Genomic DNA, 14,326 nt, shown 5'->3' with positions numbered 1-14,326 from the left:
GAATTTACTAAATTCAGGTCTAATTTACTTGTATTAACAGATGGATACTACAATTTGATCACATGTTAGCCACATATATTAACGACAAGTTAATCCCCTGAAATTAGTACAGCCCAATTTTTACCATGCTACTAATAGTCCAGTCTCTTATCTCTAATCTTAAAATAGTATTCACATCTCCAAGATTCTTTCCCAATATGTAGGTGTAATAATAACATTAGCAAATACCTCCAATTAGAAATGTAGTACTGTATAGTTCTCCTGACATAGCCATGTCTCCTACCTCATCTGCAGGGCATTGCAGCTTAGGTATCCATGGTTACTTCCACTCATATAGTTACAGTTAGTTGAATAGAAAAAGAAAAGTTGTTCCAGCGAAGAATCTTCATATGGGAGAATACAGTGCCATGCAAAAGAATTCGGCCCCTTTGAAATTTTTAACCTTTTCCCACATTTCAGGCTTCAAACATAAAGATAAAAATTGTAATGCTATAGTGAAGAAGCAACAACAAGTGGGACACAATTGTGAAGGTGAACGATATTTATCGCTTATTTTAAACTTTTGTAAAAAAGAATAAAATGAAAATTAGGGCGTTCAATATTATTCGTCCCCTTTACTTTCAGTGCAGCAAATTCACTCCAGGAGTTCATTGAGGATCTCTGAATGATGCAATGTTGTCCTAAATGACTGATGATGATAAATATAAGCCACCTGTGTGTAATCAAGTCTCCGTATAAATGCACCTGCTCTGTGATAGTCTCAGTGTTCTGTTTAAAGCGCAGATAGCATCATGAAGACCAAGGAACACAACAGGCAGGTCCGTGATGCTGTTGTGGAGAAATTTAAAGCTGGATTTGGTTGCAAAAGATTTCCAAAACTTTAAACATCCCAAGGAGCAATCATGTTGAAATGGAAGGAGTATCATACAATTGCAAATCTACCAAGACCCAGTCGTCCATCAAAAATTTCATCTCAAACAAGGAGAAGACTGATCAGAGATGCAGCAAAGAGGCCCATGATCACTCTGGATTAACTGCAGAGATCTACAGCTGAGGTGGGAGAGTCTGTCCATAGGACAACAATCAGTCGTACACTGCACAAATCTGCCTTTATGGAAGAGTGGCAAGGAGAAATCCATTTCTCAAAGATATTCATAAAGTGTCATTTAAAGTTTGCTACAAACCACCTGGGAGACACCCCAAACATGTGGAAGAAGGTGCTCGGAGGAAACCAAAATTAAACTATTTGGGCACAATGACAAACGATATGTTTGGCATAAAAGCAACACAGCTCATCACCCTGAACACACCGTCCCCACTGTCAAACATGGAGGTGGCAGCATCATGGTTTGGGCCTGCGTTTTTTCAACAAGGACAGGGAAGATGGTTAAAATTGATGGGAAGATAGATGGAACCAAATACAGGACCATTCTTGAAGAATACCTGTTGGAGTCTGCAAAAGACCTGAGACTGGGATGGAGATTCGTCTTTCAACAAGACAATGATCCCAAACATAAAGCAAAATCTACAATGGAATAGTTCACAAATAAACGTATTCAGGTATTAGAATGGTCAAGTCAAAGTCCAGACCTAAATCTAATCGAGAATCTGTGGAAAGAGCTGAAAACTGCTGTTCACAAACGCTCTCCATCCAACCTCACTCAGCTCCAGCTGTTTGCAAAGGAAGAATGAGCAAGAATTTCAGTCTCTCGATGTGCAAAACTGATAGAGACATAGCCCAAGCGACTTGCAGCTGTAATTGCAGCAAAAGGTGGTGCTACAAAGTATTAACTTAAATGGGACGAATAATGTTGCACTCCCCACTTTTCAGTTATATATTCTTTATAAAAGTCTAAAATAAGCAATAAATTTCTATCAACTCCACAATTGTGTCCCACTTGTTGTTGATCCTTCATCATAATCTTAAAATTTTTATCTTTATGGTTGAAGCCTGAAATGAGGGTCAAATTTGATAAATCAAAGGGGCTGAATATTTTCTCAAGTCACTATATATATATATATATATATATATATATATATATATATATATATATATATATATACAACCCCTGGCAAAAATTATGGAATCACCTGGCTCTGAGGATGTTCATTCAGCTGCTTACTTTTGTTTAAAATAAGCAGATCACAGACATGGCACAAAACTAAGGTAAGTTCAAATGTCAACTTTCTGACTTTAACAAACACTAAAAAATATCATGAAAACATAATGTGATAGCCAATAACGGTTACTATTCAAGACCAAACAGGGCGAAAAAATTATGGAATCACTCATTGCTGAGGAAAAAATTATGGAATCACCCTGGAAATTTTCATTCCCAAAAGTAACACCTGCATCAAATAAGATCTGCTCATTAGTCTGCATCTAAAAAGGAGTGATCACACGTTGGAGAGTTGTTGCACCAAGAGGACTGACATGAATCATGGCTCAAAACGAGAGATGTCAATTGAAACAAAGGAGAGGATTATCAAACTCTGAAAAGAGGGCAAAGCGGGCTTTACACGCTACCATTTATCTAATGATGTGTGGGTGGGGTCACGTCATAAGTGACGCACATCCAGCATCGTTAGTTACATTGTAGCGTGTGATACCTCCGTGCGATTGCGATTGAACGTTAAAACGTTAATCGCATGCACGTCGTTCAATTACTAAAAATTTAATGTCAGGTTGTTCAATGTTCCCGAGGCAGCACATATCACTGTGTGTGACACCCTGGGAACGATGAACACAGGTTACCTGCGTCCCGCGGCTCCCACCGGCAATGCGGAAGGAAGGAGGTGGATGGGATGTTTACGTCCCGCTCATCTTCGCCCCTCCGCTGCTATTGTCCGGCTCCTGCATGACGTCGCTGTGACGCCGAACGTCCCTCCCACTCCAGGAAGTGAATGTTCGCCGCTCACTGCGAGGTCATATGGAAGGTAAGTGCGTGTGACGGGAAATAATCGTTTGTGTGACACGGTCAACAAATTGAACGTGCCGCACATACGATGGGGGCGGGTCACATCGCATACGATATCGTATGCGAAATTGTAAGGTGTAAAGCAGCCTTAAATTACCACGCAATGTTGCAAAAGATGTTGGTTCTTCACAGTCAGCTGTATCTAAAATCTGGACCAAATACAAACAACATGGGAAGGTTGTTAAAGGCAAACGTAATGGTAGACCAAGGAAGACATCAAAGCGTCATGACAAGAAACTTAAAGCAATATGTTTCCAAAACAGGAAATGCACAACAAAACAAATAAGGAACGAATGGGAGGAAAATGGAGTCAATGTCTGTGACTGAACTGCAAAAAACCGCCTAAAGGAAATGGGATTTACATACAGAAAAGTTAAACAATAAAAAGATGACTGCCTGAAAAGAACATGTCAATTTCCACAGTCATTGATGATATGGGGCTGCATGTCAGGTAAATGCATTGGGGAGATGGCTGTCATTACATCTTCAATTAATGCCCAAGTTACATCGAAATTTTGGACACTTTTCGTATCCCATCAATTGAAAGGATGTTTGGGGATGATGAACTCATATATCAAGATGATAATGCCATAGAGCAAAAACTGTGAAAACATTCCTTGAAAGAATTCGCATAAAGTCAATGACATGGCCCGCAAATAGTCCGGATCTCAATCCAATTGAAAATATTTGGTGGAAGTTGAAGAAAATTGTCCAGGACAAGGCTTCAACCTGCAAAACTAATCTGCCAACAGCAATCAGAGAAAGTCGGAGCCAGATTGATGAAGAGTACTGTTTGTCACTCATTACGTCCATGCCTCAGAGACTGCAAGCTGTTATAAAAGACAGAGGTGTTGCAACAAAATATTAGTGATGTATTGGAGTGTTCTTTTGTTTGTTTGTTTTTCATGAGTCCATAATTTATATCTCAGAATTGAGTGATTCCATAATTTGTTCCCCCTCTTTGGTTTTGAAAAGTAACCGTTACTGGCTAGCACATTATGACTTTAGTTTTGTGCCATGTCTGTGATATGCTTTTTTAAAACAAAAATAAACAACTGAATGAACATCCTCAGAGCCAGGTGAGTCCATAATTCTTTCCAGGGGTTGTATATATATATATATATATATATATATATATATATATATATATATATATATATATATATATATATATATATATATATATATATATATATATACAGTACAGACCAAAGGTTTGGACACACCTTCTTATTCAAAGAGGTTTTTTTATTTTCATAACTCTCAAAATTGTAGATTCACATTGAAGGCATCAAAACGATGTATTAAGACATGTGGAATGAAATACTTAACAAAAACGTGTGAAACAACTGAAAAAATGGCTTATATTCTAGGTTCTTCAAAGTAGCGACCTTTTGATTTTGATTACTGCTTTGCACACTCTTGGCATTCTCTTGATGAGCTTCTTCCAACAGTCTTGAAGGAGTTCCCAGAGATGCTTAGCACTAGTTGGCCCTTTTGCCTTCACTCTGAGGTCCAGCTCACCCCAAACCATCTCGATTGGGTTCAGGTCTGGTGATTGTGGAGGCCAGGTTATCTGGCGTAGCACCCCATCACTCTCCTTCTTAGTCAAATAGCCTTTACACAGCCAGGAGGTGTGTTTGGGGTCATTGTTCTGTTGAAAAATAAATGATGGTCCAACTAAACGCAAACCGGATGGAATAGCATGCCGCTGCAAGATGCTGTGGTAGCCATGCTGGTTCAGTATGCCTTCAATTTTGAATAAATCCCCAACAGTGTTACCAGCAAAGCACCCCCACATCATCACACCTCCTCCTCCATGCTTCACAGTGGGAACCAGGCATGTAGAGTCCATCCGTTCATCTTCTCTGCGTCACACAAAGACACGGTGGTTGGATCCAAAGATCTCAAATTTGGACTCATCAGACCAAAGCACAGATTTCCACCGGTCTAATGTCCATTCCTTGTGTTCTTTAGCCCAAACAAGTCTCTTCTGCTTGTTGCCTGTCCTTAGCAGTGGTATCCTAGCAGCTATTTTACCATGAAGGCCTGCTGCACAAAGTCTCCTCTTGACAGTTGTTCTAGAGATGTGTCTGCTGCTAGAACTCTGTGTGGCATTGACCTGGTCTCTTATCTGAGCTGCTGCTAACCTGCGATTTCTGAGGCTGGTGACTCGGATAACCTTATCCTCCGCAGCAGGGGTGACTCTTGGTCTTCCTTTCCTGGGGCAGTCCTCATGTGAGCCAGTTTCTTTGTAGCGTTTGATGTTTTTTGCCACTGCACTTGGGAACACTTTCAAAGTTTTCCCAATTTTTCGGATTGACTGACCTTCATTTCTTAAAATAATGATGGCCACTCATTTTTCTTTACTTAGCTGCTTTTTTCTTGCCATTAAACAAATTCTAACAGTCTATTCAGTTGGACTATCAGCTGCATATCCACCAGACTTCTGTACAACACAACTGATGGTCCCAACCCCATTTATAAGGCAAGAAATCCCACTTATTAAACCTGACAGGGCACACCTGTGAAGTGAAAACCATTTCCAGTGACTACCTCTTGAAGCTCATCAAGAGAATGCCAAGAGTGTGCAAAGCAGTAATCAAAGCAAATGGTGGCTACTTTGAAGAACCTAGAATATAAGACATATTTTCTGTTATTTCTCAATTTTTTGTTAAGTATTTCATTCCACATGTGTTAATTCATAGTTTTGATGCCTTCAATGTGAATCTACAATTTTAAGAGTCATGAAAATAAAGAAAACTGTTTGAGGTGTGTCCAAACTTTTGGTCTATACTATATATATAGTTGCTCGTGGTCATAGCCATGGATACCAAAGCTGCAATGCCCTGCACACGAGGAAAGAGGCATGGCTCTTTTAGGAGAACTATACTACATTTGCAATTGAGGGTGTTTGCTAATAGCATAGGATCTTGATGATGGGAATATCCCTTGAAACCTGTAAATCAAAAGTTGAATGAACTATACTGTCTTATATGCCTCCCTATGACCTGTACTGTATACAGTATATATATATATATATATATATATATATATACAGTACAGACCAAAGGTTTGGACACACCTTCTCATCTCTAGAACAACTGTTAAGAGGAGACTTTGTGCAGCAGTCCTTCATGGTAAAATAGCTGCTAGGAAACCACTGCTTAAGGCCCTGTCACACACAGAGATAAATCTTTGGCAGATCTGTGGTTGCTGTGTACAAATGGAACAATATGTCCATGATTTCACTGCAACCACAGATCTGCCAAAGATTTATTTCTGTGTGTGACAAGGCCTTATAGACAGGCAACAAACAGAAGAGACTTGTTTGGGCTAAAGAACACAAGGAATGGACATTAGACCAGTGGAAATCTGTGCTTTGGTCTGATGAGTCCAAATTTGAGATCTTTGGATCCAACCACCGTGTCTTTGTAGAAAAGGTGAACGGATGGACTCTACATGTCTGGTTCCCACCGTGAAGCATGGAGGAGGAGGTGTGATGGTGTGGGGGTGCTTTGCTGGTGACACTGTTGGGGATTTATTCAAAATTGAGGGCATACAGAACCAGCATGGCTAACACAACATCTTGCAGTGGCGTGCTATTCCATCCGGTTTGCGTTTAGTTGGACCATCATTTATTTTTCAACAGGACAATGACCCCAAACACACCTCCAGGCTGTGTAAGAGCTATTTCAATAAGAAGGAGAGTGATGGGGTGCTACGCCAGATGACCTGGTCTCCACAGTCACCAGACCTGAACCCAATCGAGATGGTTTGGGGTGAGTTAGACCGCAGAGTGATGGCAAAAAGGCCAACAAGTGCTAAGCATCTCTGGGAACTCCTTCAAGACTGTTGAAAAACCATTTCCAGTGACTACCTCTTGAAGCTCATCAAGAGAATGCCATGAGTGTGCAAAGTAGTAATGAAAGCAAATGGTGGCTACTTTGAAGAACCTAGAATATAAGACATATTTTCAGCTATTGCACACTTTAAGTATTTCATTCCACATGTTTTAACTCATAGTTTTGATGCCTTCAATGTGAATCTACAATTGTCAGAGTCATAAAAATAAAGAAAACTCATTGAATGAGAAGGTGTGTCCAAACATTTGGTCTGTACTATATATATATATATATATATATATATATATATATATATATATATATATATATATATATATATATATATATATATATATATATATATATATATATATATATATATATATATATATATATATATATATATATATATAATATAGAGAGAGAGAGAGAGTAAAGAATTTTACATCTGTTATTTTTCTAGCTTTTTTGACAATATTCCCTGAAATAAATATTTCAGTTGGTCTCTGCCCAGCTTGGAGATAAAATATTTTTCAATATCTGGCTATTGGATGATTGGTTGTCCCATCTGGAGAGCTATTGTCAATATGTTATATTATATGTAGACAGGCATTCCAAACCATATAAGCAGCAGCTGTAGCTTTGATGAACCTAAGCAAGCCACATATATTACATCGATGGCTGCATATTACCCAAGAAAATCAGCCTTTTGGATGCCAGAGTTGATATGACCTCAATGTGGGTAGATGAAAGGGTTACAAGCCACACTGCCACAGAAGAAATCCCAAAATCAGGCTGATGAATGATCGTGACCTTTATTTGTCAATGCGTTTCAGAGATATTTATCCTTCTTCAGGACAACAATCATGGATGTGATTTTGTCCTGTAGAAGGAGAAATGCACCGTTCATATAGTATAATCTGCCCCCTATAGTCCTCCATATATTATAATGCACCCTCCATATTGCTTCATATATAATTCTTAGTCCATAGTCTCTATAGTATAATGCATTTCCATATATACGGTAATGCATAGTCCTCCATACAGTATAATGCACACCCATATAGTATAATGCACACCTCATAGTCCTTCATATATAATGCACCTCCATTGTCCTCCATATATTATAATGCACTCCATAATTCTCTTATAGTATAGTGCACCCCATAGTCACCCATACAGTATAATGAACACACCATAGTCCTCCATATAGTATAATGAACACCCCATAGTCCCCCATATAGTATAATGCACCTTCATATATAATGCACAGCTCATAGTCCTCCAGATAGTAGAATGCACCTCCATATATAAATATAACAGCCCATATTGCTTCATATGGTATAATGCACAGTCCATAGTCCTTCATATATTACAATGCACAGCCGATAGTTCTCCATATAGTATAATGCACAACCAATAGTCATCTGTGACACCCTGGCCTATCAGATCGTCACAGGGTATCGTGCAATCTGCCCTTCTGCACGGTATCCGCATCCTCCTTGGTTACGGATCCCTGTCTGTTGGTGTTGCTAAGAGCGAAGCCAGTCAAAATCCTGGGAACACTTTGCACCACACCCACCAGACACGCCATTAGGGGGGCCTGAAGGGAATAGGGCCACCCACTTAAGGGGTTGGTGAGGGAAGGTGAGAGGTGTCAGTGTGAAAAAGGAGTGTGAAGAGAGAGGAGAGGAGTGAGGAGGTCAGGAGCCGGGTTCCTTGCAGAATCCTAGGTGGCAGACGTTGGTCTGGGCCTGGTGGGAGCTGGAACCCTGGTCGCAGGGGACCGTGTCAAGGAGAACGGATCTGCCGAGGAGGGCAGCCGACGGCCTTGAGCCATCTCCGGTCAGGGGCCAGGACACGACGGGGTATGTGGACCCTAGGCCGGGAAGTAGCTTCACGAAGCCCGGTAATTTACCTGATGGGGGTGAAGTCTTCAGGATTCATCCCTCACCCGCTCCAAAATCGGGGTACTAGCGCACCGATGGGATAGGACTTTCCCAAATACAGTCCAGAAAAACCCGAGCGTGAACCCTGAGAGCAAGCTCACTCCGTTAGCCATACGGGTGAGCAGGACCCGAATAGTTCCACACTACAGGGTCCAAATAGTTAAGAAGGTGCCACGGAAAAGGGTCACAGGCTAAAAAGCAATACCAAAGGACACGGATCCACGCGTACTCCCTCCCTGCTGCAGATGTGCTCAGAATTCTAGTTTATAAGCTGTCGGTGTCAGTATACTTGGACTGAGTGAGTACGCAGAAACCCTTTCCTCCCCATTGGCACCCCTTCACCACCATCACCGGGCTCCCGGGGCAAAAACCACCTACCCACAGAGGGGTTAAACACCTTGCTTCCTTACCACCGCCACCGGGCGTCCCCAACAGCAGCGGTGGTACCCTACCTTACCATGCACCATGGGTGGCGTCACAAACTCCTAACCCCCCTATACATACTCCCCACTTTGATGGAGTGGCCGCATGACCCCCGGGTCTGGAGACCCCTCGAGCCACCGCGGATCCGGATCTGAGCAGCGGCCCGGCTGCTGGCACGGGGGCGGCACAAATCCATGTAGTATTATGGACACTGTGTACTCATTTACTTAAAAAAAAAATATATACTGTATATATTCAGCTCTCCCCGGTGCCCTGCTGGTCCAGTCTAGGCAGGGAGAATTGTGAAGCTCTGTCTTCACTGCTCTGCACAGCGAGTGTGATGAAGTGACGTCATCGCACCCGCTGCACTGAGCTGTCGTAGCGTAGAATGGAGACGTAGCGGGAGAATGATGAAGAAGGGAGCAGATAGTGCAGTGCACCCTCATTCATCATTGCTTTCAACTGTATCGGCATTGCAGATGCCGATACAGTTGAAAGCAAAGTGTGATTTCAGGCAGGGGGACCAGTGACAGCACGGGCCCACGGGCACGTAGCCGTGCGGTACGCCACTGCATCTTTTATAAGAGAATTATAGGTTCATCTGTTATAGGTTCCCTATTGTATATTGGTTGTATTCACTGTATATGTTCTTTTTTTCTTTACTCCTTCCTACAATGTTCTCATGTTCTTATCACCCTGTTTTCATTTACCTTCTATGTATATATGGTTTATTGTTCCTTTTTTCTATTCTTATTTCATTTTAATTTAAAAAAATCTAAATTTTAATTCAAAACAATCTAAAAGTCTGACGTTTAATAATACAACTCAGTCTGTTTTCAACACTCCACAACAATCAGAAACCAAACAAGTCATATCTTGATTAATTTTTAGTAGTGAGTAACACAAATACATAACGGATATGCTCAAGAAACATTTCTCTGTTAAGATATATTCAGCCTAAATTGAACTTGGATGTCCTTGAAGAAAATCACAGATATTACATTACAGTTTACATATTATTGAGTTCCATGGTTTTTGGCTACACATGCAGATGGGCTTACAGACATTGTTCAACTTGTACACCAAGAACCTCACAATTTTATATGTGTAGCAATATGTATCTTGATTACTATCTAACTCCATGTATAGCGCGGTGCGAGGCAGTAGTCATGGGCGAGGTCTGCATCTTCTGTGCCCTAGCACGCTACATGAAAGGTACGTTACATGAAAGATACGCCTTTACTGGCGGCATGATGCCATTGACTCCGGCTGGCCAGGACCAGATGTTAACCAGTTCATCAAAAGAGACCACCAGTTCTTTTACAAACGTGATTTTGCTCAAAAGTAGTTTCATAACAACTGTGCACATGAGATAGTGGATACAGGTCTTTTCATATGTTTCATTAGCCCAGAGCATCTCTAGACACACTCTCTTCACTTCCTCTGCTTGACCTGTTCCAGTCTTCACTAGTCCCATCTGCTACTCTACAACCAAGCCTAGTACCGTATTACAGACCATGAAATGTATCTTTTCCTCCCGCAGTTCAGCCTCTTCTTCTTCTTCTTAAAGGGATAATTTGGCAATATAGCCAGACTCAGTTTCACGCTTCCTGACACTCAGGGAATTCCTGCCTGGGGCTTTCACTGCATCTCATGGTCTGCTCTTTCTTGACCCGTTACCTTTGATAGTTGTAAACTCCCCTGGCCACACTAGTAGATGCCTTATTTTTGGACCAAACTTGACTCAGTCCCTTAAGGCCCTGTCACACACAGAGATAAATCTTTGGCAGATCTGTGGTTGCAGTGAAATTGTGGACAATCAGTGCCAGGTTTGTGGCTGTGTACAAATGTAACAATATGTCCATGGTTTCACTGCAACCACAGATCTGCCAAAGATTTATCTCTGTGTGTGACGGGGCCTTTAGTCCTTCGGTCACTTCTCAGACCTGTCTCTACTTCATAACTTTGTACTCGGTCTCAAGTAACTTGAATTCTCGCTATCTCCATCTTGGCTCTCTCTCCTTAAGTACACTCACATTATGTGGCTTGCCAACTAAACAGACATTAGGTATGTCTCTGGTACACACTGGGCCCTATCTGATATCTTAATACCAAAACAGCACTGTCCCTGCCTCCTAACTCCTTCCACTATGGGCTAGTCCCAACTGTTAACTCTTTCTTATCCTACTCACTGCCTGTTGCTGGGCAGAACACTGCTACATCACAGTACAGTGCAAATCATTACAATGAATCACAACAAAATTCACATTACACAATAGTGCGTGACATATTTAACATTACACTTTCCATTATATCAATAACATTAGTGTTTTGAAGGGGTCATTATGTCCGTCTCCTTATATATGTATCATTTACTATTTGGCAATTGACTTATTTTTGTTTTGTGACTTTAGTAAAAAAATAGAAAACAATATTCATGCTGTAATATTTTAGTGAAGCACAATTTAAGAGAAGTTGTCCAGACATCAAACCACCAGAAATCTGGAAGAGGTCATTTCTCAAACCTTCTAGAACAAACCAAGAAGACTTATGAAAGAAGCCGTGGGGAGGTCAGTAATCACTTGAAGGAACTATAAAATGCAATCATTACATCGTGTTTTACTTTTTGAACTTTCAGAACTGTCTGTTGGTAATAAGTTCTGAAAGGTTGAGGGAAATATCCCTAAAAATCCTTGAAACACTCATTCTTGACCAGAACTACTTATAATATTGACTCAGCAGGAAACACACATCAGTTTATGCAAAACGAGAGATATAGAATTGAAAACAAAAACTTGACAGAGTTATGGATGAGTCTACAGTAACTCATGCGGAATACACGTGCCAAGAGCTCGTGAGTCAGCGATCACTGGCAGCAATCTGCTTGTGTTCCCCTAGACAATGCAATTTAATAGTCATCAAGTCCTTGGAATTATTACTGGATCAGAAGAGGGGAGGCGTACAAAAGAGAAAATATGCACGCTTATGTTTATTGCCATCTGATCTCATAACTGTTAACTTACTGCAATCTCTTCAGTGACAGAAAGCGTTTAGCCTCAGCATTTCATGAGAACAAAGACAGACATGGGCAAAGGCGTAGAGGGCATTTGTAAAGTGAAATTCAAGATTCAAAGTCATACTTCACAACTAGCAGGGCCAGCTCATCTGTAATGTTAGAACTATTCTGCTCAATGAGTAATTGGGGATTACAAATAACTTCCATTACAAGAAAATATCTTCTAGAAAGGAATTGTACAGACTGCCATTACTTGAAGTACGTTACACTGGACCTGTACTTGAAGAGTTATACCCATATTATTAAAACATAGCATATTGCTAGGCTATTTTATCACTTTGAGATTGCTGGAATATAACCTTTGAGACTCCCACTGTCTTGAGAATGAAGGGGCTGCAGCACTGATTTAGCACAATGGCTACTTGATCAATTTTTACCAAACAACACTTCAGAACTACATCATATTTCTATTCTAGTTAAAGAGATTATCTGTGACTTTAACATTGATGACCTGTGCTTAGAATAGGTCATCAATGTCTGATCGGTGTGGTGTGACACCAGGCACCTCCAACGATCAGCTGTTCCCAGTTTTGCATACTCAGTTTTTGTCACTATGCAACTTGATAGAACAATGGCTAGGGGCCTTTATGCTGTTCCTCACTCTATCAGTCCCTATGCTATCCCTAATCACAGGGATACTCCTAATGGTGGAGATGCCTGAGTTCCCTTCCTAGCCCTGCTACTGACCAGACCTAGTCTAATTTCCCCACTCCCCCTCCCACCAGTGAAGAACGGGTCAGGAGTGTGATGTTAAAAACAAATGTAGACAGACAAGGAAAAAGCAAAACTCTGACACACTGCGCGCACGCGCACACACACACACACACACACACACACACACACACACACACACACACACACACACGGGATAGGACAATAAGAGATTCAGGAGGAAAACAAGAGCAAGAAGGAAACTACAAAATACAACTGAAGTAAACTTCAAAACCGCACCAAGCAACATTAAATGGAAGTATACTCGGAACTACAGAACAGGATAAGGACTTGGGCATTCTGGTTACAAGTAAACTGAGCAGCAGCAGGATTCAATGTCAGACAGCAGCTGCAAAAGCAAACAAGATTTTCGGGTGTATAAAAAAAGAGATTAGATCCCCTAATCCAAACGTATTGTTACACCTCTATAAATCACTTGTAAGGCCAAATCTAGAATATGGAATCCAGCTTTGGGCTCCACATTTTAAAAAGGACATTCAGAAGTTAGAACCAGTTCAAAGGCGGCAACTAGACTACTACAAGGAATGGAAGGCCTCCCATATGATGACAGGTTGGAAAAGTTAGATTTGTTTAGCTTAGAAAAAAGACGTCTCAGAGGAGATCTCATTTATATGTATAAATACATTAAAAGTCAATATAAAGGAATGGTACATGACTTATTCCTTTCAAAGACAATACTAAGGACCAGGGGGCACTCACTGCGAGTGGAAGAAAAGCGATTTCGGCAGCTAAATACGAAAGGGTTCTATACAGTTACAGCTGTCAGACTGTGGAATGCCCTATTACAAGAGGTAGTAATGGCAGATACTATAACAGGTTTTAAAATAGGGCTGGATGATTTCCTTAGTACACACAGCAGTGTTGGTTATAAATGACTTAATGACAAAATGTATAATTGGTGGAGGAAGGTTGAACTAGATGGCCCTAGGTCTTTTTTCAACCTATGTAACTGGAGTAAACGTCACAAGTGAGCCAAGCAACGAGAACTACTAGCACCAGAAAGTCTAGGACACCACACCAGACCAACAAAGACAAGCTATAGCTGGCAACGGAGGAAGGACCCAGCCATTGTATACACAGGGAGCAGATGTGATAGGCTCCCTCACAACAGGTGATCAAAGAGAGCAAGCAAGCAGACTAGCAGAGATTAACTCTTGATAGCCTGCCTATGAATCAGCACACAGCAGGGCTGCATCCAAGTCTGCCTGTGTTGTTCAAAGACACCAGAAAATCTCTCATGCAGAGTGTCAGAAACAGCAATATGAACAGGACCTGATGCTGAAATGAAAGTCGGTAAAGCTATACCTCTGTGTGACAGTTTTG

At 41.0% G+C, this 14,326-nt stretch overlaps 1 protein-coding gene across 3 annotated transcripts in view; it reads right to left on the bottom strand.

Annotated features, from left to right (window-relative positions):
* FES (FES proto-oncogene, tyrosine kinase) overlaps nucleotides 1-14,326 on the bottom strand; it is a 182,190-nt gene that overhangs the window by 121,261 nt on the left and 46,603 nt on the right. The gene's annotated exons all lie outside the window — the stretch shown is intronic.

The sequence above is a fragment of the Anomaloglossus baeobatrachus genome, chromosome 4 (genome assembly GCF_048569485.1).
Source record: "Anomaloglossus baeobatrachus isolate aAnoBae1 chromosome 4, aAnoBae1.hap1, whole genome shotgun sequence".
Lineage (NCBI taxonomy): Eukaryota > Metazoa > Chordata > Amphibia > Anura > Aromobatidae > Anomaloglossus > Anomaloglossus baeobatrachus.
The sequence above is the reverse complement of the archived record's forward strand: the minus strand, read 5'-3'. Positions and strand labels throughout refer to the sequence as shown.